This window comes from Myotis yumanensis, unplaced genomic scaffold (genome assembly GCF_028538775.1).
Source record: "Myotis yumanensis isolate MYYU_CA2020_CCGP unplaced genomic scaffold, mMyoYum1.0.hap1 SCAF_1, whole genome shotgun sequence".
Lineage (NCBI taxonomy): Eukaryota > Metazoa > Chordata > Mammalia > Chiroptera > Vespertilionidae > Myotis > Myotis yumanensis.
In genome coordinates this window covers 45,462,008-45,489,046 of record NW_027223752.1, presented here as the reverse complement: position 1 = coordinate 45,489,046, position 27,039 = coordinate 45,462,008, and positions in this window count along the sequence as shown.

The window sequence follows — 27,039 nt, the reverse complement described above, 5'->3', positions numbered from 1 at the left end:
TTATATGGAATGTTTCACATTTCTATTATAGCATTTCCAGATCAGAATCAATTTCAGACTGCCAAACCTTTTTTCTAGCCAGTGATATTTTGTGACATGCTAGTTCCTAGCATGGCAGTACATTGTGGTGACTGTCTTAGATGATGTGGTGACTGTGGAGAGCTGCCAATGGCTTGTACCAACTCATGAGAACTGACGATGCTGAGCTCTCCCAACTCCAGTTGGCAACTTGAAATCAACCACAATGGGAATATTTACAGCGTGGAAATTGGCTATTAACAACATACCACTGGACTGGGCACTATAATTATACCTGCCATATCAATGAGGAAACAGAGAGGCTCAGTAACTTGCCCTAGTTAATGCTAAGTAGAAGATCTCAGATTTCAACTTGTGTTTATCCAGTTCCCACAGCACAGGTTCTGTCCTAGGCTACCATCCACTTGAATAATATTTAATGTAAAGCTATAACTACAGCAGCAATTCTGGAATTTCTTAAGTCCTATAATAGCAGCTAGGTCTCCTTTGTCCAATTATTTCAGTTTTGCAAATTACTTCAGTTTCCTATCACATGGCATACATGACAAAAAAGTAAAGGTATTACTACATAAAATGGAAATGAATTTGCCCAATTATATGGGCCTCTGATTGTCACCTCATTAAAACCAATACATGTCATAAGATTATTGAAATACTTCATAATAATACCATGGGTTTAAACCATCTAAACTTATCTTAACTCAAGCATGCAAATACCTTATATATTTAAATGAGAATCTTGTTTAAGTTTATAAAATACATACAACACATAATCAAAAGTTATGTACTCTTTAAATGAAATATTTCTCATCATGTTCCTACAAAGTTCAGATTATGGTTGTTATTAAGGAATGTGTAAACTCAGGACTGGGGATGGACTTATCTCTCCTTTTTCTAGTGGTGTGGGAGACAGGATGTAATCTAACTTAATTCTACTTCCAAAGATCATCAAGTTTATAACTATAAGCAAGGAAAGGATTTGGCCCTACTTAAGATGCTTGCAACCACTGATTTTGACAGTAACCTAGGGGAAGAGAGCTACTTTAAGGGGATTTAAAAAATAAAAAAACACATAAGAAAAGAAAATAGACACATTTATTTTTCTTGCAGCTCACAAATATTCATAGTTTTAAGAGTATTTGACAAAGAAAAGGAAAAAAAAATACTAGATTCCTTTTCTCTATTCCCAAAAGCCAGTGGAATAAACAGTTCCCAGCCACTCATTCACTTCCATGAGTATAAGAAAAAGTAGTTGGCTCTTTAAAAATAAAAGAGAAAGAAAGAAATGGGGAGACTTCTAGTCAAGATGGCAGCATAGGTAAATGTGGTACGCACCTCCTCCCATAACTGTATCCAAATTACAACTAACCTATAGAACAACCATCATTAAAACTGCCTGAAATCTGGCTAAATGGAAGTCCCACAACTAGGAAATTAAAGAAGAAGCCACATGGAGACTAATAGGAGGGGTGGAGATGCAGAGTGGCTGGCTTCACACCCTCATGTTGCAGATAAAAATCAGGAGGAATATCTTGGCTACAAAGGTCTCCCATGAGAAGCAAGGGGTCCCAGCTCCACATCAGACCCTCCAGCCCAAGGTTCCAGTGCCAGGAAAAGAAGTCTCCTAACTTCTGACTGTAAAAACCAGCGGGGATTGAGACTGAGAGAGACAGAGGGTTGCTGGAGTCCCAGGCAGTTCCTCTTAAGGAGCACACATGCAGACTTATTCAGACTCACTCCCTCTGAGCTCCAGCATGGTGACAGCAACTTGAAAGGTGCCAGAGACATACAGGGAGGAACCAAATTGTCTGGCATCAGGGTGAGAGCCAGGGGGAGGGGAGAAGAGCAGCTTTCTCCCAGAGAGAAGTGCTGGCAGAGGCCATTGTTCCTTTGATGAGCCTTCCCCTGACAGAGCTGGCAGGCGAGTAACATATGTGAAACTCCATCAACCTGGTTCACATTGTTTGCCCTGCCCTTATGATTCCCTGAGCCCCTGACCCCAACTTTCAGGCCCATGCAAGCTGTTTCCAGTGGCTTTTCCATACGAATGGCCTATCTTGGCTCATGATTCAGATTTTCCTAAAATCTCTCAAACAAGCAGCATCTGGTCTCAGCATACCCTGTACCTTTCACCAAGTACCTCTAGGCCTGGCACTAGCAGCAGCCAGCCTTGGTTCTCAGCTTGAATTTGCCTGCACACCTCCAAGTCTAGCACAAGTAGCAGCTATCTGCAAATCACCTGTAGCTTATGCCAGGTGGCCCTGGGCAGAACATAGACTTGCACCTTTTTGGGAGGCCCCAAAAGCCAGCATACCCAGTTGACAGCTTTAGACCATGTCAAAGCACCACCACCCAACCACCTCCACAAGTGACATATTCAAGGGGAAAACTCAGCAGGCACCAGAGCCTTCCTGAAGTATGCCCTGCTCATGGGCTGTGCCCCTGTACAGCTGATCCTCCAAAGTAGTTGCAGCTAGTCCTTGTAGCTGATCTGCCTGAGGGTGTAAGTCCATCTCATGGACACGACAACAACAATCAAGACTCAACTACAAGAAGAAGGTGAACACAGCTCACATAGGGGGCACACCACAAGTGCCCAGCTTGGGCGATTGGGGAGGCTGTGCCACTGGACTCTACAGAACAACTACTACATTATGCCACTTTGCCAAGCCTGGAAGATGTAGCAGCTCTACCTAATACATAGAAACAAACACAGGGAGGCTACCAAAATGAGAAGACAAAGAAACATGGCCCAAATGAAAGAACAGAATAAAACTCCAGAAGAAAAAAAAAACTAAACAAAATGGAGACAATCTATTAGATGCAGAGTTCAAAACACTGGTTAAAATTGAACTTAGTGAGAACTTCAACAACATAAAAAAGTCAAAAATAAAAGATACACTAACTGAAATGAAGACTAAATTATAGGGAATCAACAGTAGAGTAGATGAAGCCAAGAATCAAATCAGTGATTTGGAATATAAGGAAGCAAAAAACTCCAAATCAGAACAACAAAAAGAAAAAAATCCAAAAAAATAAAATAATATAAGGATAGTGTAAGGAGCCTCTGAGACAACTTCAAGAGTACAAACATTCACATCATGGGAGTGCTGGAAGGAGAAGAGAGAGAACAAGAAATTGAAAACCTATTTGAAAAAGTAATGAGAGAAAATTTCCCTAACATGTGAAGGAAACAGATATACAAATCCAGGAAGCACAGAGAGACCCAAACAAGAGGACCCAAAGAGGCACATCATAATTAAAGACACATCATAATTAAAATGAAAAAGTTTAAAGACAAAGAGAGAATCTTAAAAGCAGCAAAAGAGAAGCAGTTAGTTACAAGGGAGCTCCCATAAGACTATAAGCTGATTTCTCAACAGAAACTTTGCAGGCTAGAAGGGACTTGAAAAAAATATTCAAAGTGATGAAAAGTAAGGACCTACAACCAAGATTACTCTACCAGCAAAGCTATCATTTAGAATCGAAGGACAGAGAAAGAAATTCCCAGATTAAAAAAAAAAATAAGTAAAGGAGTTCATCACCACCAAGCCAGTACTATATAAAATGTTCAAGGGTCTTTTTTAAGAAGAAGAAAAAAGATTTAAAAATATGAACAATAAAATGGCAATAAATACATTATCTGTCAACAATTGAATCTAAAAAACAAATTAAATAAACAAGCAGAATAAGAACAGACTCAAAAAAATTGAGAATATTTTGACAGTTGCTAGATGGGAGGGGAGTTGGGAAGATGAGTGAAAAGGTGAAGGGATTAAGTACAAATGGGTTGTTAAGAAACATCATGGGGATGTAAAGTACATCATAAGGAATATAGTCAATAATATTCTAATAACTAGGCCTGGTGTCATATGGGTACTACATTTATTGGGATGGCCACTTAGTAAGTTTTGTAATGTCTAATCACTGAGGTGTACACCCGAAACTAATATAATAATGGATTTCAACTATAATTGAAAATTCTAAAAATAATTTTTTTAAAATATATTTTATTGATTTTTTTTTACAGAGAGGAAGGGAGATGGATAGAGAGCTAGAAACATCAATGAGAGAAACATCGATCAGCTGCCTCCTGCACACCCCCTACTAGGGATGTGCCCGCAACCAGGGTACATGCCCTTGACTGGAATAGAATCTGGGACCCTTCAGTCTGCAGGCCAACGCTCTATCCACTGAGCCAAACCAGTTAGGGCTAAAAATAATTTTTAAAAAATGAAAGCAAAGGCAAAGTCTGAGATCCCATGAGTGTCCCCTCATGAAACTCTGGAAGATCCTAGCTTGTTTTTAAATCTCTGGTTATGGGGTAGAAGTGAAGGACTATATTCTTTTTTAAAAAAAACACCACAATAATTTATGGAGACTAATAATTGGGATAAGTGGGGAACACTACCACGTGTCACCATACAATGAACCAAAAGTAACACTGGAAATAGAACAGAGAGTTTAGGGTCATCAGCACTCCCTGCTAATTACCCATCTCTTCCCCACTCTGCATTCTTAAAGGTTTCTTGAAATGAAAACTAAGGAATCCAACCAAAACCAACATTTTGATGAGCAAAGTGTAAATGAATGAGAAACAGATGGGCTTGGTTTTCCCAAGGGTCTTTAAATGAAGGGCAAGGAGCTTGGGGGCAAAGTGCATTTGGGGCTTCACTGACAAACCTTTCGCACTGTTACCCAACCCAACATGCAGCCGACGTTCTCAGACCTGCATCTCCCCACTTTGGCAGGACTCAATATGAAAGGATCTTGATATCAAAGGAGCAGGCTTTGGGGACCCTCAGGACATTGTTCAGCACAAATCATAATTTACAGGTGCCAAGGGCAGTTGAAAATCTCACATAGGCAGCCAGAAGTTTTCATGCAAGAACCCAGCAATGTTGGCTTTGATCAGAAACCACAGATTGGTGTAAATATTTCTCTTGCCACGTTTTATGATATTTACATTTTACATGTGTCCTCCCGGGCTGCAGGCATCTCCCCTGGAGTCATCCCCACGCCAGAGTTCAGGTGGAGAAAGCTTAAGGAGGGCAGGGAGAATGACACAGCAAAGGTCAGCCCTAAACGTGAGGGGGTGAGCTCTTTGTGCATCCAGGCCAAGCCTCTCTCTCTCCCTTTGGGACCAGAGTATCTCCCCACTGTCTTCAACTCGTGTATATATCAAGTTACAGCCCCCAGAGAATGCATTTTCAGTTTTTCATGGAGGCGAGAGGGTGGAGGGAGGCTGGGCCTCCAACCACAGATGATTTGAGAAAGCCTGCAAGCTGACTTAGAGATTTTTGAAAATAATTTATTTGGCCATTCCAAGAGCAGATTGGCCATTTGGTCAAGGTAACATGCCCTTCAGTGCAAAGACTACAATTAATGAGCCGCATCGTTCTCTGCTCACAAGCAACAGAAGCGGCCAGCTGCTGGAGAACGCTGTGCGGTCTCCCAGTGTAAACGCCACTGATATCATCACCATCAGAAGGTCATAAAACTGATTGATGATAAACACAGCTCTCATTTGTTTACAGCTTACATTTTTGGGTTCGGGGTAATTAGCACATTATCCGTCTCTCAGGGTGAGGGCTCACAGGTGCTGGAAGAGAGCCTTCCAAGCCAGGAGTGGATCACGGAACTTTTCGCAAAGCTATCACTGGCCTTTACAAGAAATAGACGAGGGAATGCTGATTCTGTGGCAGGAGGGGTAGTGGATAACACCCACGTGGGGTCACCCGTGTGGGAGGACATTCATTCCCGTGGTAATTTCTTGTAACACAAAGTCAGGTTGGAAAAATCCAAGACATGTCAGCAATGTGCGGGAGATGTTCTCTGAGGAGCCTGCAGCTGCTGGAGCCTTTTAAGATTCCTTCCCCTTCTCGCAGGCCAACAAAGACAGATAAAGATCACCCTTGCTAGTGGTGACTGGTACTTAGTTTCTTTTAGTTATAGTTCAAATAAACTCTTTTAGTCTTAAAAAGATGTTGCTTCTCAGACACACGCTTAAGGAAAGCAGCCGGCTCAGCTGGCTTTCCTAGATTGTGATTCTCAACCTGGATCCTGCCCCCTCCAGCCTTGCTCTGAGCCTTCCACCATCAAGGCAGGTTTTATTTGAACAACTAGAGCCATCAAATTGGTACAAGTTGTCCAGTTAGTCACTCAAGCCACCTTCAGCAATTGGGTAAGTGAGTTTTCCAGATCAGCTTCAGTGAGAACTCTGGAGAGTCTGTAAAGCTTCCTAAATGATTAAAAGGCGATCCTAATTTAAAGGATATGTGCAGATGTTCACAACTTGGTTACGAGATTGATGAGAGGACTAGCCTTTAAAAGAAAAAGTGGTTTTCCCAATTCCTAAATCTTTCACCCAGTGTGAGATTCTTTTCCATATCTTAAGTGATAAACTGTTCACAGGTCAAGGGCTCTGGAACTGAATACGGAACATTAAAGATTGTTCATCACAGACCTCATTCATGGTCAGCAATTCAAATTCCATTTTCTACTCATAATTTTTAATTATTAACACTTATGTTGCTTTCTACAGTTTGCAAAGTTCCTTCACTCATATGCTCACTTTTGATCTTTGTAGCAATGCCATGAGGTTAGAGAATATCATATCTGCATTTTGTAGATGAGGAGCCCTTTTCAAAAAGATTAACTGACCTATCCCAGATCACAAAGCTACTAAATGATATAACTCCTCATTTAAAATTAATTTTCAGCCCAGCTGGCGTAGCTCAGTGGTTGAGCACCGACCTATGAACCAGGAGGTCATGGTTCAATTCCCGGTCAGGGCACATGCCCAGGTTGTGGGCTCCACCCCCAGTGTGGGGCATGCAGGAGACAATCAATCAATAATTCTCTCTCATCATTGATGTTTCTATCTCTCCCTCTCCCTTCCTCTCTGAAATCAATAAAAATATATTTTAAAAAGTTTCATTTTCATGGACCCATTGATCTTAACTATTCACATTATTTGTAGGAATTTTAATATAAGGATATTCCTTTGATGCGATTTGTTTTGTCTGTTTTTCAAACTTTAGCCAATAATATTGTTAAATGTGAATGGTATAACAACCCAAGCAAAGATTCAACTATATGTTCTCTATAGGAGACATTCTTTATATGCAAAGATACAAATAAAAGGAAAGGATGGAAAATTATATATTATGCAACCATCAACCACAGGAAAGATGGAGTGGCTATACTAACAGATAAAAGAGATGCATTGTATAATAAGAAGAAAAGTACATCAGGAAGATATTACAATTATAAACACACTAGAGGCCCGGTGCACAAAATGCGTGCACTGGAGCAGGAGGGTCCCTCAGCCCAACCTGTGCCCTCTTGCAGTCTGGGACCCCTTGGGGGATGTCCGCCTGCCAGCTTAGGCCCAATCCCCAGCACTCAGACATCCCTCTCACAGTCCGGGGCTCTCGCAGTCCAGGACCCCTCGCTCCTTACTGCCCACCTGCTGTGGAGGCGATAGAGGTTCCCACCACCACCACTGTGCTCCAGGCTCACTGCTCCTTAGTGGAGAGGCTCCTACCACCACCACTGTACTCGCCAGCAGTGAGCCTGGCTTCTGGCTGAGCAGGGGTGGGGGGCGGGGGGGAAGTGCCACTTAACCAGAAGCCAGGCTCGCTGCTCCTTAGTGCTGGTCCCACCCTCTGCCCACTGGTGGGGGGGAGGGCCGATTGGGGGCTGGGCCTGCTGGGGGAGGGGCCATAGGAGGTTGAGGTGCTGAGGTCACGCCCTGTCCTGCCTCTGCAGAGGCACTAGGACCGCGCAGCCCCCTCTCCCACCGCCTTTGCTGAAGGGGTAGCACCGGACGACATGGCTGGCCTGGAGGCGCAGGCTCACTGGCCCCACTGGTCCCGTGCCCCACCTACTGGTTGTTCTGGAAGGTCATTCCGCCATCTGGTCTAATTAGCATATTAGCTCTTTATTATATAGGGTATGACTCTAAAATCAGAGTACTAAAATACATAAAGCAGAGACAATGACGGCAGAAATAGATAATTCAACAAAAGTAGTCAGAGACTGTGGTACTCCATCAATAATGGATAGAACAAAAGCAGAGGTCCACAAGAAAATAAAAGATTTGAACACTATGAACCAACTACTATCATATGCCACATAATGACATTTTGGTCAACAATGGACCACATATATGACAGTGGTCTTATAAGATTATAGTGGAGCTGAATTTCCTGTAAGAAATGGAAGGATATGTGGTTCAGGAGGCTTTGTTTTTTTCTCCAGTGGGAGCAATATCTATGGGGCCTGGCAATAGCACTTAAAATTTTAGTTCACAGATTACATCCCAATTAGTCAGCCACAGATCTACTTCAGCACAAAGGAGCCTGTCCCCAGCCCTACGTATTAAGAGGGTGCTTACAGCCCTCCCAGATCCCCCTTGACAGTCTTCAAGAGCACATTGCTGTAAATTCTTTGTTGAGAACCTAAGATCCTGTGAAAGGATGCAGGTCCACAGGAGCCATCCTAAAAGTATTAAGTGCTCCTGCCACTTGCATAAAACCTTTGTGTGGTAGTGTGGAGCCATTAGGAAATATCTTCAGGTTGTAATAATGTAAAGCATAGATAAGTTTTATTTCTTCTATCAATTCCGTGCCAGAGAGAACTCTTTGTGCCACATAAGATCAACGGAAGCAAAAACAAATTTCCACAGTAAAAAAAAAAAACACTGAGCCCTAGCTGGCTTTGCTCAGTGGTTAGAGTGCCAGCCCGTGGACTGAAGAGTCACAGGTTTGACTCCAGTCAAGTACATGTACCTCAGTTGTAGGCTCAATCCCTGGCCCCAGTTGGGGCCCATGAGGAAGATAACCAATCAATGTGCCTCTCTCACATCAATGCTTCTCTCTGTCTCTCCCCCTCCCTTCCACTCTCTCTGAAAATCAATGGGAAAAATATCCTTGGGTAAGGATAAACAACAAACAAACAAACAAAAACCACATTGAGTCCCCAGTTCTATACCCTCTCAACTTTAAACACCCTCTATTTTAATGAATACCACAAAGTTCCTTAATCTGACCACTGCTCCAACATGCAATAGCCAAAACGACATTACCATGACAGTTGCTTATGTTTCTTTATCTTTCCATCCTGATTTTTTATTCTTTCTTTTACTCTCTCCTGACAGTCATGATTGTGATGATCTGTGTTACCAAGCCAATTGTCCCTCAATATTTCTCATTAACCCAGCCCACAACCCTGCTCATGGAGCAGCATTCAGGACTTTGATGTCCTATCTCTGACCCTGTAAACAGGAAGCAGGGGGTGGGCTGGTGGGACAGTGTTTGTAAAGCCTGCAGTCATGTACAGTAGCATCCTAGGCCTTCACATTCACTCACCACTCACTTGCCCACTCACCCAGAGCACCTTCCAGTCCTGCAAGCTCCATGCATGGTAAATGTCCTATTTTACTTACAGATGTACCATTTTTAATGTTTTATACCATATTTTAACTGTGCCTTTCCTATGTTGAGATATGTTTAAATACATATTTACCATTGTGTTACAATTACCCATAATATTCAATACAATAACATGTACAGGTTTGTATCCTAGGAGCAACACAGCAAACCAAATCCAGCACCATACAGGGGGGACAAAATTGGATTATAGTTGTGAGTACGCAAAACAGTTTATTCTTGTATTATTATTTATTAATTATTGTATTATTTTCCATAAAGCAACTGTAAATCTACTTTTACCCCACCCTGTATAGCCTAGGTGTGTAGTAGGCTATACCATCTAGGTTTACATAAGTGTACTCTATGATGTTTGTACAATTATGAACACTCATTTTTCAGAATGTATCCATTATTAAGTGATGCATGAATGTATATCCAACATACATCTGCAGAACACTCCACCCAACAATAGTAGACTATATATTCTGCACATAGAACTTTCTCCAGGATAGATCATATGTTAGGCTATAAAACAAACCTTGATGGATTTTAAAAAAAATAAAAATAGTACTAATATGTTCTCTGACCATGAGGTAATAAAATTTTAAATAAAAAACAAAAAAAATGGGAATGCACAAATATATGAAAGCTAAACAACACATTCCAAATTATTGATGGTCCAAAGAGGAAACCAAAATGGCAATTAGAAAATACTTTGATATGAACGAAAAGGGAAACACAACATACCAAAACATGTTGCATGCAGATAAAGCAGTGCTTAAGGTAAATTTATAGCTGTAAATACCTAAATTAAGAAAGGTAAATCTCAAATCAATAATTTAACCTTCCACCTCAATACAGTAGAAAAAGAAGAGCAAACTATACCCACAGCAAGCAGAAGGAAGGAACTAATAAAGATGAAAGTGAAAATTAATGCAATAGGGAATAGAAAAACAATAGAAAAAAATCAATGAAACTAAAAGCTGGTTCTTTGAAAAGACTAATAAAATTAACTAACCTTTAGCTAAGCTGACTGAGAAAAAGAAGAGAGAAGGCTCAAATCACTAGTATCAGAAAGGGCATTACTATTGAACATACCAAAACAGGAAGAATTATAAAAGACTACTATGAAATGCCAAAGAATCAAACAGCTTACATTAAATGGATAAATTCCTATAAAGACACAATCTGATAACTATAACAAGTAAATAGTAATATTTTTTAAATGATACATAAAACCCAGGCCCAGATAACTTCACTGGTGAATTTCACAAAACATTTAATGAATAATCAATATCAATTCTTCAAAAGCATACAAGAGGAGAGAACACTCTCCAACTCACTCTATGAAACCAGTATTACCCTGAAAGCAAAGCCAGACAAAATATCACAGAAAAGAAAACTATAGACCAATATCTCTTATGAGTATGGACACAAAAATCCTCAACAAAATACTAGCAAACCAAATCCAGCAGCATATAAAAAGAATTATAAACTGTGACCAATTGAGATTTATCCCAGGATGCAAGGTTGGCTTAACATCTGAAAATCAATTAATGCAATACACCATATCAATAGGCTAAAAAACAAAAACCACATGATCATCTCAATAGATGAAGTAAAAGCATTTGATAAAACCCCAAACCCTTTCATGATAAAAACACTCAATAAACTAGGAATAGGAGGAAACTTTCTCAGCTTGATAAAAGGCATCTACAAAAACATAATCCTTTCTCCTTAGGTTCAGGAGCAAGACAAGGATGTCTACTCTCACCACTTCTATTCAACATTATACTGGAGGTTCAAACCAGAGTAATTAGGCAAGAAAAATAAATGAGTCATCTAGACTAGAAAGGAAAAAGTAAAACTATATTTGCCAATGACAAACTTTTATGTAGATATCCTAATTAACCCACTAAAAAACTTTGGAATAAATTACTTCAGCAAGGTTATAAAATATGAATGAGATCAATAGACAAAAAAAATAGTATTTTTATACACTTGTAATGAATAATCCAAAAATGAAATTAAGAAATAATTCCATTTATAATAGCATCAAAAATAAAATATTTAGAAGTAGATTTAACAGAAGTGCAAAAGTTTATTCTCTGAAAATTATAAATCACTGTTAAATAATCTATATATGTAAAAGCCTAAGCGACCGTTACGGCCGGATGACCAGACAACAGGATGACTGGCCAGTAGATATGATGCGCACTGACCTCCAGGAGGCAGACGCTCAATGCTGGAGCTGCCGCCTGGTGGTCAGTGCGCTCCCACAGACAACCTCCTGCGGTCCTCCCTTTGGCTGGCCGGCCCCTATTGGCCCTGATTGGGACTGGGCAAGATGGCCCTGATTGACTGGGAGAGACCCCACCTGTGCACGAATTCGTGCACCAGGCCTCTAGTTTTAAATAAATGGAAATATCCCATGTTCATGTATCAAATGAGTTAATATTATTATGATGCCAATACTGCCCAAATTAATCTATACCAGCAGTTCTCAACCTGTGGGTCGTGACCCCTTTGGCGGTCGAAAGACCCTTTCACAGGGGTCGCCTAAGACCATCCTGCATATCAGATATTTACATTATGATTCATAACAGTAGCAACATTACAGTTATGAAGTAGCAACGAAAATAATTTTATGGTTGGGTCACAACATGAGGAACTGTATTTAAAGGGCCAGAAGGTTGAGAACCACTGATCTATACATTCAACAAAACTCTGAGTCCTATCTGGCTTATTTGTAGAAATTAGCAAGCTGTTCCTAAAATTCATATGGAACCCTGGCTAGGTAGCTCAATTGATTAGAGCATCATCAGATATGCCAAGGTTATGGGTTCCCTAGTCAGGGCACATACAAGAATCAACCAATGAATGCATAAATAAGTGGGACAACAAATCGATGTTTCTCTATCTCTCACTCATTATCTCCTTCCCTCTCTCTAAAATCAATAAGTAAAAATTTAAATAAATAAAATTCATATGGAATTGTAAGGGACTCAGAATAACCAAACCAACCTTGTAAAAGAAGAACATAGTTGGAGGACTCACACTAATGTTTATAGCATTATTCATAGTAGCCAAAAGATGGAAACAACCAAATGTGCACTAAATGATGAATGAGTAAACAAAATGTGGTATGCCCAGACAATGGAAAATTAATCTACCATAAAAAGCAATGAAGTACTGACATATGTAACAACAAAGCTGAACCGTGAAAACATTGTGAAAGAAGTCAGAAAAGACCACATATTGTATGATTCCTTTTATGCAAAATGTCAAAAATAGGCGGATCTAAAAAGACAGAAAGTAGATTAGTGTTTGCATAAGGCTGGGAGCAGTGGGCAATAAGAGGTTGACAGGTAAAGCATACAGAGTTTTTGGAGATGACACTATTCCAAAATTGGCTGTGGTGATGGTTGTGCACATTTGTAAGTATACTATATACCATTAAATTATATGATTTAAATTAGTTAATTGTATGGTTTGTGAATCATAACTCAATAAACCTATTATAAAAATAATTAATATATACTTAATGCTCCCCTTCCCTAATGAAGTGTTAATGCTGGGAAGTGTCCACAAAGATAGGGATTACGTTTTCCAGGTCCCTTGCATGAGGATAAGGGAGGGTATTTGTTCTCAGAGAAAGAATGTGAGCAGAAGTGATGTGTGTCCCTCTTGCATTGTTAATAAGGGGCTGCACCTTCCCCACCATCTCTTTCCCCATTGGTAGCTAACTGAGAAGGGCTCTACAGCCTAGAAAAGAATGGGCCACCAGATGGAAGGAGCCATTTTCCTCAAAACCACATAGAAAAGCACCAGACCAAGAGCACCTGCACAGACTGACATGTCTGGGAAATAGATTTTCATTACATTATGTTCAGGACTTATTTGTTACCACCTCTAGGATTACCTTAACCAATAGGGTGCCCAATAAATGTTTGTTGATTGAATGAATAGATGCTCAAATAGTAAAATGCCATTAGAGCAGTGCTACTATGATGAACTATTGTTTGCAAGTTTGTGAGAACTTAAGTAGCTTGTGTCAAAATGGAAATTAAGATATTCGGGCGGTTGGGGAGGGAAATAGTGAACTAGGCCATGTGCTTATTATCATTGCTATTAGGAACAAACAGTTTATGGACCAGTATGGGCCTATGGACCACATTTAGAAGCTATTGCATTAGAGGACATTTTCCAAGTATTGAAAGAACCTCTAGTCTATAATAATAAAAGTGTAATATGCTAATTAGACTGGGCGTTCTTCTGGACGAAGCCGGGGCTATGAGGGAAGCTCAGGTCCCGGGAGCCAGAGGGAAGCCAGTGCCAGCAGCTGGGGGAAGGAAGGCCTACTCTTGCACGAATTTTGTGCATCGGGCCTCTAGTACACATATAAATTCATTGGTTAATCTCTTCTTCCCATCCACCAACCACCCCCATACTTTTTAAATATGCTTTTCATAATTGTTATTTAATCTTCATTATAATCCCATGGGATGGTGAAAATTACAATTACTTTCATTTATAAATCAAAAAATTCCCAAAAATACCAATCAGAAAGAATATATGCACCCCTATGTCCATAGCAGCATTATTTATGATAGCTAGGATTTGGAAACAGCCCAAGTGCCCATCAGTAGATGAATGGATAAAAAAGCTGTGGTACATTTACACTACGGGATACTATGCATCTGTAAAAGAGGGATCTCTTACTCTTTGGGACAGCATGGATAGACCTGGAAAATATTATGCTAAGAGAGATAAGCCAACCTGAGAAAGACAAATATCACATGATCTCACTTATTTGTGGAATCTAATGAACAAAATGAATTGACCAACAAAATAAGAGTTGAAGCATGGAGGCATGGAGCAGACTGACATATCTTGATGTGGGGTTGGGAGAATGAGAAGAGATAAACCAAAGAGTTTATATACTTATGTGCCTAGTCCATGGACATGGGCAATAGGGTAGTGAAGACCTGGGGGGATGGGTAAGGGTTGGGAGGAGGGATTTAAAGGGGGGAGGGGGAAATGGGAGATATCTGTACTATCACCAAAAATATATTTTTAAAAACTAAGGCTGCCTAGGCAAAGTGAAATTAAGAGATGATATAGATAATTATCAACAAGTTCAGATCTCAATACCTGCTATTAAAGAAGAGGAAAAACTTTGGAGGGCTGAAATATCCAGTTAATTCACCTTCATATTCACTCTTTGAATAATTTTTTCACTTTGTTAATGCTAACACAGTCTTGGTACTACAGCAAAGGGCTGGTACTATGGCAGGAGAAGCAGAGGGCTAGATTTACATTGCTGTTATGTCGAATTGTTATGTATAAAATATAATGGTTCACATTTACCCAGAATCCCTGCTTGCAAAAATAATTTGAGTAAAGAGAAGTTAGTTTTTAAGAGCATACTATTCCTGTGTACTAAGCCCTCTTGTGATGCAAACAGGCTGACCAAGACTGGGAATTTGTTGCATCATTTCAATCTTTTGAAGTATTTTTTCCTTTTAAGTGTCTTTTGCCTATAAACTCAGATCTGCTCATGTCTTGTAGCCAGGCTTCCAGGATAATCATGCCAAAGGTGAACCCACTCAGCAGCACCCAGGCCACCTGCACCACATACTTACCAACTCTGAGCCTCAATTTTCAGAGTTATGCAATCCCTGGTTAAATTTTAAAAAATATATGTTTTATGACTACAGGACCACACCTCTGCCCACTTCCACTCCTGAAATTCCAAAGACCTGGGAGGACCCATTCATCCAGATAAGCCTCTGAACCCAGTGATGGTCCTTAGAAACTGACCTAAACTCAGATGTGCCAAGGTTTCCCAGGCCTAATCATGGCCCTCACATTCGGTATTTCTCCACTTTTTCAGTGTAAATATTAGAAAGGGAAGGGGGTAGTATTTTTTTTAATTACTTATTTTTTTAACATACTTTTAATTGATTTCAGAGAAGAAGGGAGAGGGAGAGAGATAGAAACATCAATGATGAGAGAGAATAATTGATCAGCTGCCTCCTGCACGCCTCCTACTGGGAATCAGGACCTCAACCCAAACATATGCCCTGACCAGGAATCAAACCATGATCTCCTGGTTCATAGGCTGACATTCAACCTCTGAGCCATGATGGCCTGGCAGGAAGGGGGTAGTATTTAATTGTATTCTTTTATTTCGTCATTCATCATCCAACATGTACAAGGCATGTTGAAGAATAAGGACATGGTTTATGCCTTCTAGAAATTACAACACAATGAGAGAGCTAAACAAGGTACCAAATAGCTATAGTACAGGACATTCCATGTTATAGACTCTGAAAGTAGCCCTGATCAAATGTTTGGGGACAGAAAGGCAAAGAAAGCTCTAACGTGGCCAGAAAAGGCTTTAGGGAAGCAAGAGGGAGCTTCTGAGTTGGGTTTAGAGAAAAACCAAGATTTCATCAAGGACAGATGAGGGAAGTGACAGTCCAAATGGTGGCAATGATATGAACCAGAGGTAAGAAAAGGAAAGGTGACATTAAGAAATGGGGGATTTGGGGGTGTCATTTAGCTGGAACATGGGAAGTAGCATAAAACAGGAAGCATACTTTGGGACCAAACTGTAAAGGGCCTTAAACACCAGGATAAAGTGCCATGATGTTCTTTTAGCAGTTAATGCAACAGCCATTGTGAAAGTTAAAACAGAGAAGTGATTTGAGCACAGCAATAATCCAAGAAGCTTGCTCTGGCGGTGGTATACAGAATGGCCTTTAATTTTGCAAGGCTAAAGGTTTGGGGATGAATCAGGAACCTTTTACAATAGATCAAAATGAAGTAATCGGGTTTAAAGAGAGGTAGTAGCCAAGAAAATGAAAAAGAAAAGAAGGAATAACAAACAGAATTTTGTAGGGGAAGCCGGGAAAATGAAAAGATAACGCCCAGTCCTTGAGCCAGTGCCCGGAAAAATTTATGTTGTGGATGAAAATGTTTGGACTCAAATTTATACAAAGATCTAGAGATTTTTAAAATTTATTTCAAAACTGTCTGTGATGTTATCCATATTAAAAAAAGAAAACACATCATTTCCCAGGATCACCCAGGACAGCTGGTTGCTCTCGCCACATTCCTTCATTAGGCTTTTTTTTCCATGGTATTGGCCTGTTTTGGAATATGGACTAGAGTGCTGGAAAGGAAGGCGAAAAGGCCTTATTCTGATCAATTGAATGCCAGCCTTGTTACCTTTCCTATTTGGGCAGTCTCTACAGATGCCTATGAAGCATCTCAATCCACTCTCTGGTCTAGACAAGCAGGCTAATCCTCCCATGGAGATGGCAGAGAGAGACACTCCTTTTAGAATATCAGAGACATGGATCTGTCTGTTGGCACCCACTATGCCAGCAGTGGGGACACTCTTCAGTCTGTCCCTCATCACAGTAACCGCGGAGCCTCCAGGTACGGCAGGTCCTCCAACTCAGGGAGCAGATGGAAAACATTCCATTTCCTCAATGTCGGGGCATTGATGACAACATTCTGCATGAAGGAGCAGGTCTGTGGGAAAGTCACGGGAACAGGACTCTACCTGTGATGGGCAGAGGCCAAGAGAAACAAAACCGGTATCACTTTCAGAACGGGGAAACCTAACCTGACCACACAAATAATTAACCTGAAAGGCCACTTCATGGTCCCCCGAAGGACCCAGATGTTGCACTTCACTTTAGGTAAACGTTATTTTTAGAGACATAAGAATCCAGCACCCAAAATTTATCACCCATCTGAGTGGGAGACACAGAACACAGAACAGATTTATATGTTTAGGGGGTAGGAATGGGGTTTAAGCTCAATAAAATCTTAACTGTGCTTTACTTTTTAATTTAACTTTCAAACATTTCTTTCCTGTTTTGTGACTGAGAATCTCGTACATGTCACCCCTTTAGTGAAGTATCACAGGAAAGACATTTTTGTGGTGTTTAGTGGAAATAATTTTTCTTGTGGTATTGCTCCAGTACCCTGGGAAACTGGCTTTCAGAGATAAATTAGGCTAAGAGCCGTCCAGGGCTAATTTATTAAGCAGTCAATGGTTTAAAACAACTTTCCCTGTTTCAGCTCACTGGAGATCTGTTAGTGGCTCTTGAGAAGACAGCAAAAGCCGAAGACTGATAACTTTCATAGATTATCTTAAAACAGACAAAGTGAAGGATTGATGTAGGGGGGTTTCACAGGTGAGCAGAGGTAGTACACACTGTGGGTAAGTCTGTGCGTGTGTACTTTACAACATTCATACTGCAGCATTCCACACTAGACCTGTAATAATAGTTGAACACTCTAAAGAAACTTTCAAATTCCCTCCTGGAACAAATGTTTGCAAGAGGTACCTCCTCATTTGTCTCCTCCTGTTAGAATATACTGCAGACAGGATAAGTTCCATCTGTAAAGACAAATATTGCTGATCTCCCTCAGTGTTCAAAAGGCTTCAAGCACTTTCTACAGATGCCCCCAGAACAGTGATTTGTGGCCTACTTTGCACCCTGGAATCACCAGTGGAGTTTTACAAAGTACTGATGCCTTGGTCCTACCCCTAGAGGTTCTGATGACATTGGTCTGGGGCATGGCCTACACAGTGAGAGTTTTAAACCTTCCCACGTGATTCTAATGTGCAGTTAGGGTCAAGAACCACTGCCATATAGAAGGTGTCAGAGACTCAGACCTACTCAGACCTGGTGACTATCAGGTGACTCAGCTGCTGGTATGTGTCCCTTCTCTTGCCTAAGAATGCCAGCAATGCAGAGGCATCAGAAATAAAGCAATGACCAATAATAATTGCAACAATGTTTTGGGAGCCGCTCAACTCCAACTGCTATCCTGTGTGAAGAAGGCTGAATGACTGAGCCCATGGAGGAAAACAGAACTAAGAGGAAACATTAAGGGGGAAAATGACTTTCTCTTTGGTTCAAGCTGGATTTTTCTCAAGAGTGATGGGCCATTGACCTCTCTCTTGAAAGCTAGAAGAGCATCGGGGCAGAAAGCACGGCTGGTTTTTATGCCATCGCTACTATTTCCATGTTGAAGAGACCCTCACATTTGAAGATGCATAAGAATTACTGAGTCTCTCAGTAAACAGGCAGCTTCCCAGTCCTCACCCTGGAGATCTGGACTCAGTGGGGCAGGAGTGGGGCCCAGGAATCTCCAGGGGATTCTGACTGAGGTGAGCTGCATCCCACTTTTGGGAAACACTGAGTCATCCCACCTCCAGGCAACCTCCTGAATAATGGGTTCTTCTTCAGGTAAGTAGATCACCAGGTGAAGGAAAAAGAGGGAATGCCTCTTCAGTAAAAGTTAGCAAAGCATTTTTGGAAAGACACTTGCCCTTTTTACTGAAAAACGCTCAGTCCCTTTTGGACAGCCAGGTGTCTCTTCATGTTCTCAGTGTCCCTACAGAGAAGAATGAAGGCGAACTCTGCAAAGCAGATCCACAAACTACGGACCAATACAGTTCTTAGGAATGAGGGATCTTCCATAGTCAACATCCTTTCATGTCTTAAAGCAAGCAAACTCGTGGCCTATGGGCTGCATGTGGCCCACAGTGAATATTTTTGCAGCCCAGCCAATATAACGGTATGTAAGAAACGTTTAAATAAAAATTTTGTAACTTAATTTTTACAATATCCTTTTAATGTTGTAATTAGTTATTAATACATAATTGTTAATAACTAATTACAACATTCACTCGTGACTGATTACTATAATTGTATTGCATTCATTTCCCTTACACGCCTTATGCGCAGGCACACCATTTCTCTCCACTAATACTAGCAGCGAATATTTTAGCAGCTGATTTGGACTGACTTGTTTGGTGTGCACAACAGGAAATATTTTGCTTTCAGAGAACAAGAAAAATAGGTTTATTTGCATTAAGCTTATTAAATTGTGCAGTTATTCCATATCTGGTAAGTTAATGTTCAAGAAAAAATATTAATTTTTATTAAAATGTTCTTTACTTTATGTTAATGATTACTTATTTATTTCAGCCCTTTCATGAAACTACTATGAAAATTGAAGCTTTTTTTTTTGCAGCCCACATAAATTTAAACCTTATTTATTTGGCCTGTGTTAGCCTTTGAGTTTGACATGCTTGTCTTAAAGGATCACCAACACTGATGCAGAAAAAACAAAATCCATTCCAACAAGCTAATAAACTGTATTCAAGGAATTTGTGGACAGGAAGGGATATGTTCCTTTATGTCTAGAAATCACTCCCCTTTCATGATTACTATGGAAAAGCAGTCCATATTTATGTTTATTTTTAAGATCAACAAATTTGCATTATTGCACCTTTACCCACCTAGAATCAAAGATAATGGAAAGAAACAAGATGTTATTTCCAGTTGAGTATTTTTTTAAATGATCTGTATTCCATAGTTGTTGTTGTTGTTTTTAATCTATTTTTATTTATTTCAGAGAGGAAGGGAAAGGGAGAGAGAGATAGAAACATCAATGATGAGAGAGAATCATTGATCAGTTGCCTCCTGCATGCCTCCAACTGGAGATCGAGTCTGCAACCTGGGCATGTGCCCTTGACCAGAATTGAACCTGGGTCCTTTCAGTCCACAGGCCAACGCTCTATCCACTGAGCAAAACCAGCTAGGGCTCCAGTTGAGTATTTAAATGTAATAATTTGAACTTGCTCAATCTCTCCTTCCCAATTCAGTTTGTGTGTGTGTGTGTGTGTGTGTGTGTGCACGTGTGTGTGACCAGAGTAGTGCTGTACATTTGCAAAATGCAGTTATAATGATTTGTCACCAAATTTTGGAATCCATAGTTCATGGACTTAGAGTTCACTCAGAAGTCACAATTTCAACCTGTAAACAGGGAAACTTGGTTGGGGGAGGGGGATGTCCTTCACTGCCTTGTTTTTTTCACACAGATTTTCCCTGGTCCTCTAAAGCTCTCCAACCTTGGACATTGTTCCTGTGCTGTGCCCACATTCCATTGGCACAGGCATGGAATGGTATGCTTGGAATGTCTCCACCCTCCAAAATATTTTTGGATCAAGCTTATCCCTTTTCCCTGAAAAACCTCTGTTGTACAGCATTTGCTTCGCCGACTTTTATATTTTTGAATATGGACCCAATCATGAAAACTTCAGGGCCCCGGTCCACTGTTAAAAAGTTCTATTAACCCCCTGGCATTAGCAGAATTCCCACAGAAGGAGAGCAAACCTGGAGACTTCTGCTTCGGGTGCAGACAATCCTTCTGTTCTGTTTTAATTACCTGCAGGCTCCTTGTCTAAATGCTCTTGAATTTAGAAATCAGCGGAGAGAGGTCTAATCTAAATGCCACCAGATTTATCTAAAAATAATAATAACTTTTTTTAAAAGTTGCCTCTTGATGGTCTTTTTCTCCTTGTGCTAATTGACAATCTCAACAGAAGACTGAAACTCAAGGGAGACTTGTAGGGGAGATTGCATTTTCTTCCTAAGGAAATGTAGAATTTAGTGTGTGTGGGGGGGGTTGCTGGTATCAATAATCAGCACTGTTTGTAATAATAACAACACTATTTAATGTGTCATTGCTGTGTGCCAAGTACTGGGCTAACAGTGTCACACCCATTATCTCACTTAATTTCCACAACAACCAGAGGAGGTGGGCACCAGCATCCCTATTTTAGTCATAAGAACGTTTGGGTCCATACAGGTCGCATGTGGCACAGTCATGATTGTTTGTATTGCCATAGTGAATTTATAAAAGGAAAAATGACAGTGAAAAGATTTGAAGTATCCCCAAGAAAACTGCCATTAAAATGAAAATTAAATGGATTTTCTCATACAACGATGAGAGCAACATATTTTGGGGTCAGTCAAGTGGGTAGAGAGACTTTGGTGAAAGATTCCTTTTAAAATCTTGTTGGTATTTAAGTGACATTTTGGCGAAACACCATGGAAACATCTGGTCACATCCTCTCATCCTTCATTTCTTCCCTAAATGTTGTTTTTAATATGTCACAGTTGTTAAATTTGTAACAAGCAATGCCCTTGAGACTAAACAACAGTGCCTAGTGTGTGAAAAATGAACAATACATTTACGGCAATAAAAACCAAAGGAAATCTTAAATAAACATTTAATGGAGTACAAATAGTCTGAAAGTCTTTTTTGGTGGAACTTGCCCAATCTGTGTGCTGACATTAGCAGCAGGATGTTCTAAATAAACTTTGTGAAAGTAAATGTAGTCTTCTTCAGTTGAGACATAGCTGATCAGATTCAGATCTTCTGAAGGATTATGGCTAGAGAAGGAACAATTGTTAGTTGGAAGAGAACTCTCCATTTGCAGTCTCAGAACAAATGCATAACCACCAAAGCACCAGGAAGGACGGAGCTGGGGATTTGGATGTTGTATAATGGCTTCAAAGTAGACAACCAAAAGTAGAAAAACAACCACCAACCACCAGTGTTTGTGTATCGGTCAGTTAGCCAAGGTCCATGGGCCTGATTCACTTCCTCTCTAACTCTAAAAGGATTTTTCCTTTTAGATAAAACCCGCATATTTGAATCGAATCCAACAACCGTACTTGTCTGGGGCTATATTTTGCTCTTGCTGTATTTTGGTTGTATGCAATGGAAAGTCTTGCAAAGAATCTACAGCGAAAGGAAAAAAATTCAATCATGGATCTTATTCAAGCAATTAGGAATGCAGTTGAGAAAGAGAGACTGTGTATGTCATCTAGCGAGTTATTTGAAAACAATTATTTTTCAGTTTTGTATATTGACTCTTTCTACATATGGAGAGACAGATGCTATTCAGCAGAAATGTTTTTCCACTGATACGGAATCCCCAAAGAAACCGTGTTGGCTTTGATGTGATTCAGAGATTGTGTCATTCATCAACATGGTTTTAAAGAATGTTAGCAACCTTAGGGTTGATTCAACCTGAAAATAAACACAGATGGTTCTCGGGAGAACAAACTATTTTCCATAGCAGATTTAACCATACATGTAATGGAATATATATCCATTGTATTTAGTGCCACATCTGATTACATAAAAGCAGTTGAAATGCATATGAGTCAGACTATTTTCCTAACATGATAAATAAATAACTTATCCCCTCCCATTTTATAATTTTTTTTCTTACTTTGGAATTTTTTAAACATACTGAAAAATTGCAAATATATACATATGTGTATATTACAAAGAATTTTATATTTTGGGACCATTTAAGAGTTAAGTTGCTGCAGTTACTCCTGAATAATTTAGAATATATTTCCCACAAATGACATGAAAAGCAGAAAATTGACATTAGCTTATTATTATCATTTACTATACAGTTTTAAAAATTGCCTCCATGGTGTGCTTTATAACAGTGGATCTGAAATTTTAGTATGCATCAGAATAAATGGAAAGTCTCATGAAACATAGATTACTGGGTTTCAGATTCAGTAGGTTTGGCCTCAGTTCCAAGTTTTGTATTTCTATCCAAGTTCCCAGGTGGTGCTGGTTCTGGGATCACACTTTGAGAACCACTGTTTTGCAGCAAAAAAAGAGTTCAATCCAAGATAACATATGGCATCTAACAATCATGTCTGTTTAGTTTTCTTTTAATATAAAGACTATTTCCAGTTGTTTCTTGACTTATCTGATCTTGACATTTTGGAAAAATATAGGCCAGTTATTCTATAGACTATGCCTCAATATGAGTTTTCCCCATCTTTCTTCATGATTAGATTCAAGTTATGATTTGGGTTAGAAATATATCACAACAATGTTCATCTTATTGTACCCTATTTGGTGGTATATAATTTAAATTGTCTCATTAATGGTCCCAAAATATAAAATTCTTTGTATACTTAACTTTACTTGATTAAGGTGGTCCCTGTCAGGATTCTCCACTATAAAGTTATCCTTTACTCTCTTATAATTAGAATTATTTTAAGAGGAGATACTTTGACACTAAGTAAATATCCTCTTATTAAATTTTTATTGACTAGTTCTAGCATCCACTGATGTTTCTTGCCTGAATTATTATTGACAGTTGCCAAATAGTGTTTTTCTAATTCTGTCATTCCTTCTCCATTTATTAGTGGCCATTACACTGTATAAATTTTCTCTTCTTCCTATGCATGATTTCATTATGCATCAGCATGGAATTGCAGATTCCTGTTTTATTTAATGGGTTATAATTTTTATTTATTTTGATGCTCAAATTGTACCCAGAGTTGGCCTTTCTATCTGTCCCTGCTTTTCTTGAACATTCTTTGCTTTCTGGTGTCAAAAATTTTTCAGGTTCCTCTTTTACTTCCTCTGCCCAGACTAGGAATGAACTGTTTCCTCAGAGAGACTTGGTTGCTTTTAATGGAGAATGTTATTGAAAAGCCAAGGTCTAGGTCTAAGATGTATTCTTTACCTGTTGGGGTGTTGTTGCTCCTTGGTCCTCTCAGTAGACAGAGCTAGGAAATATGTGTATATGTACCCACACAAGCTCATACACACACACAGAATTACATTTAAATTTAGTTCTCTATTTATATTGTTGAAATGTGCATGTGTTCACCTAACTTTGCATCTATATATCTATATTTAACTCTATATATTGTTAATAATTATACCTCTGATTTCAGTCCAATATCATGGGATTTAATCTAGCTTTCCTCCTCTCTAATAATGCCCAATTTTTTCCTTCCTCCATTCATAATTCTCAATATTTTTACTTATTTAATTAATCCCCTGTATGTAACAAATCTCCAATTGAACCAAGTCAAATAATTACTAATTATTAAAAGACACCTACATTTCCAGGGGATTTTGTATACTCAAAGAAAACCAAGCTAGCATTTTTGGGGGTGGCTTCTTGATTCTCTTTCCACAATATATTCCAACTATAATCTCATTCTACATAACTAAAAAAATTAACTCAACTACAATAAGTGCTTTGAAGTGTGAGCCTGTCTGGAGCTAATTCTACTTATATCAGCTCATTTCACAGGTTCTCCATTCTCTTCAGGGTGAAATCAGAGTTAGGTGTGATCTCCCAAGACTAACATATTTCGAATCTAAAAGCTTACTCCTCCCTGTAACCCGCCACCACCAATAGGAACAACTACTGCCAAGCAGAACCCCCCTCCAGAGCTCCTGGGAGGGGCCTTCCAGTTAAATAAGAAAGATTAAACATGTGCATTTACCTCTGGTTCCAGCTCAAGCCTCATCTAAATGGGGATGGACAGGGGTGAGAAGGAGAAGCGTGAGCCCAAAGAGAATTGGAAGGTCTGGGCCAGCGTGGCTCAATGGTTGAGCGTGGACCTAAGAATTAGGAGCTTAGGGTTGGATTCCCGGTCAGGGCATATACATGGGTTGTGGGCTTGATCCCCAGTGTAGGGTGTGCAGGAGGCGGCCGATCAATGATTCTTTCTCATCATTGATGTTTCTGCCTCTCTCTCCCTCTACCCTCCTCTCTGAAATCAATAAAAATATATTATTAAAAAAAAAGAAAATGGGAGGGGAGATAACTCAGCAAAATTTTAGAAGAAACAGGAGATACCAATACCTCTGAAACTGGAAGTAGATGGTGGAGTTGAAAAGAGAATTCACTGGAAGTTTCTATAAGAAGTTAGACTCACAGGTTCCCTTTTCCCATTCTTTGCTGGAGGCAGCAGCCTCTTCCAAACTGATCAGAAAACTAAAACAGATAATCTGCTCCACACTGTAGAGAAAATGAACCAGTGAGACACAGATTCAGGAATGCTAGACAAAGCTGAGAGGGTGCGCCGTATTGAAAACAAGAGGATTAAGTGGAAGTCTAACTACTGAATGGCATTAATTTTCCCCCAACTCCACATACTCATATACCCTCTTCTCCACGTGGCTCTCAGGACCCTGAAAGCTAGGCTCATATACCTCAGGAAAAAAGATACAGATTTCATCTTTGGGAAAACAGATCATCTGCTGTCCTCTGAATGTGTGTGTCCCTCCATAGTTCCTATGTTGAAATCCTAAACCCAGAGAGATGGTATTTGGAGCTGGGGCCTTTGGGAGGTCATTAGGTCATGAGGGAAGACCTCTCATAAATTGAATTAGTGCCCTCGGAAAAGGGACCCCAGAGAGCTTCCTTGCCTCTCCCACCATGTGAGGACATAGCAAGAAGACAGCCATCTATGAACCAGGAAGCAGGCCCTCCCCAGACCCAGAATCTACCAGCGTCCTTCACCTTGGACTTTCTAGCCTCCAGAAATAAATTACTGTTGTTTATAAGATGTCCAGTCTATGCTGTCTTTGTTGTAGCAGCCTGAACAAACTAAGTCAGAAATTGGTAGTGGGAGTAGGGTGCTGCTATAATAAATACCTAAGAATGTGGAAACAGCTTCGGAACTGGGTAAGGGGTAGAGAATGCAAGAGTTTTGAGGTGCATGCTAGAACAAAACCTGCATCACCATGAATGACTAAGACACCATTCCAAGAGAAAAGATCCTTGAATTTTGATAGCTTGGAGTTCCCTTATGAAAGGATAAAGCCATATCATCCTACACCAAACGCTACCATTTGAAAGCCCACTGACTTCCCTCCTTTCTCTATCTTAATTATGAGTGGGCAGGAAACAGACGAAAACTTCAAAACTCAGGGGAGAAGAAATGGCAAAGCTGCTTGCTGAGGGCTCCCTTTACCAAGTCTTGTATTGCGCCTTTACACCCCGAGGACTCTTTTCCCTTGTGACAGATGAGATGCCTCAGAAATTATTAGAAAGGGGTTTTTCATTCATTTGAGGTTAGAGAAATTTATTAAATCAAGGATATGGAGACCTAACTTTTAAAGGTGCCATGTTCTCAGCATTTTGACTGCTCCCTATTTTATTTATATTAGGCAACTTGGAAGTTTCATGAACTCTTTCATATAGGATATAATTATTAACTATGTAAGTGTAATTAGTCCCATAATTATTCAACTAGGCAGGAATTCTAAAACTCTACTGTATAGATTGGGGTTATTCTGACCTCTACAAATTAGGTTCACTGAGCATGTACTATGCCAAGTCACTACAAGTTCAGGGACTAAAATGAATCTGAGAAACCCATCTCTATTGATGTCTGAAGAACAGTTTCTTTCCCCGGGTGCCCCAGCTCTATTCTTACAACTGGCGCAATGAAATTCCCCTGAATTCTAATATTCTCTGTCACTTCATGTCCTCTGAGAAAGAAACATCAAGGCAGAATTAGACATGCAGGAGATTTATTGGGAGGATTGCCTATGAAAGATGAAGGGAAGAGTGAGAAGAGGCAGGCAGGGACCACAGGGACACTTCTAAAAGGAAAGAAGAGTAAAGGAGGATTGGGTAGGAAAAGCCTCAAACTGCAACCCAGCTCTGAGATATCTTGGCCAGGCCAATGAGAAGCCCAGAGCTAAGACTGCCCAATAGAAGAGTCCCACGTTGGGCAACAAGGGTCCAGCTCTAATAGCCCCAGCCTGGCCATTGCCTGGAAACAGTGTGGTGACATCATGGACTTGGCATGAGCAAGCGCAACAATGATCCCACAGGTGTGGCAGCTGGAGGCTTGGGCTCCCTGTGCTCCTCGCAGCAGGTTCTTTC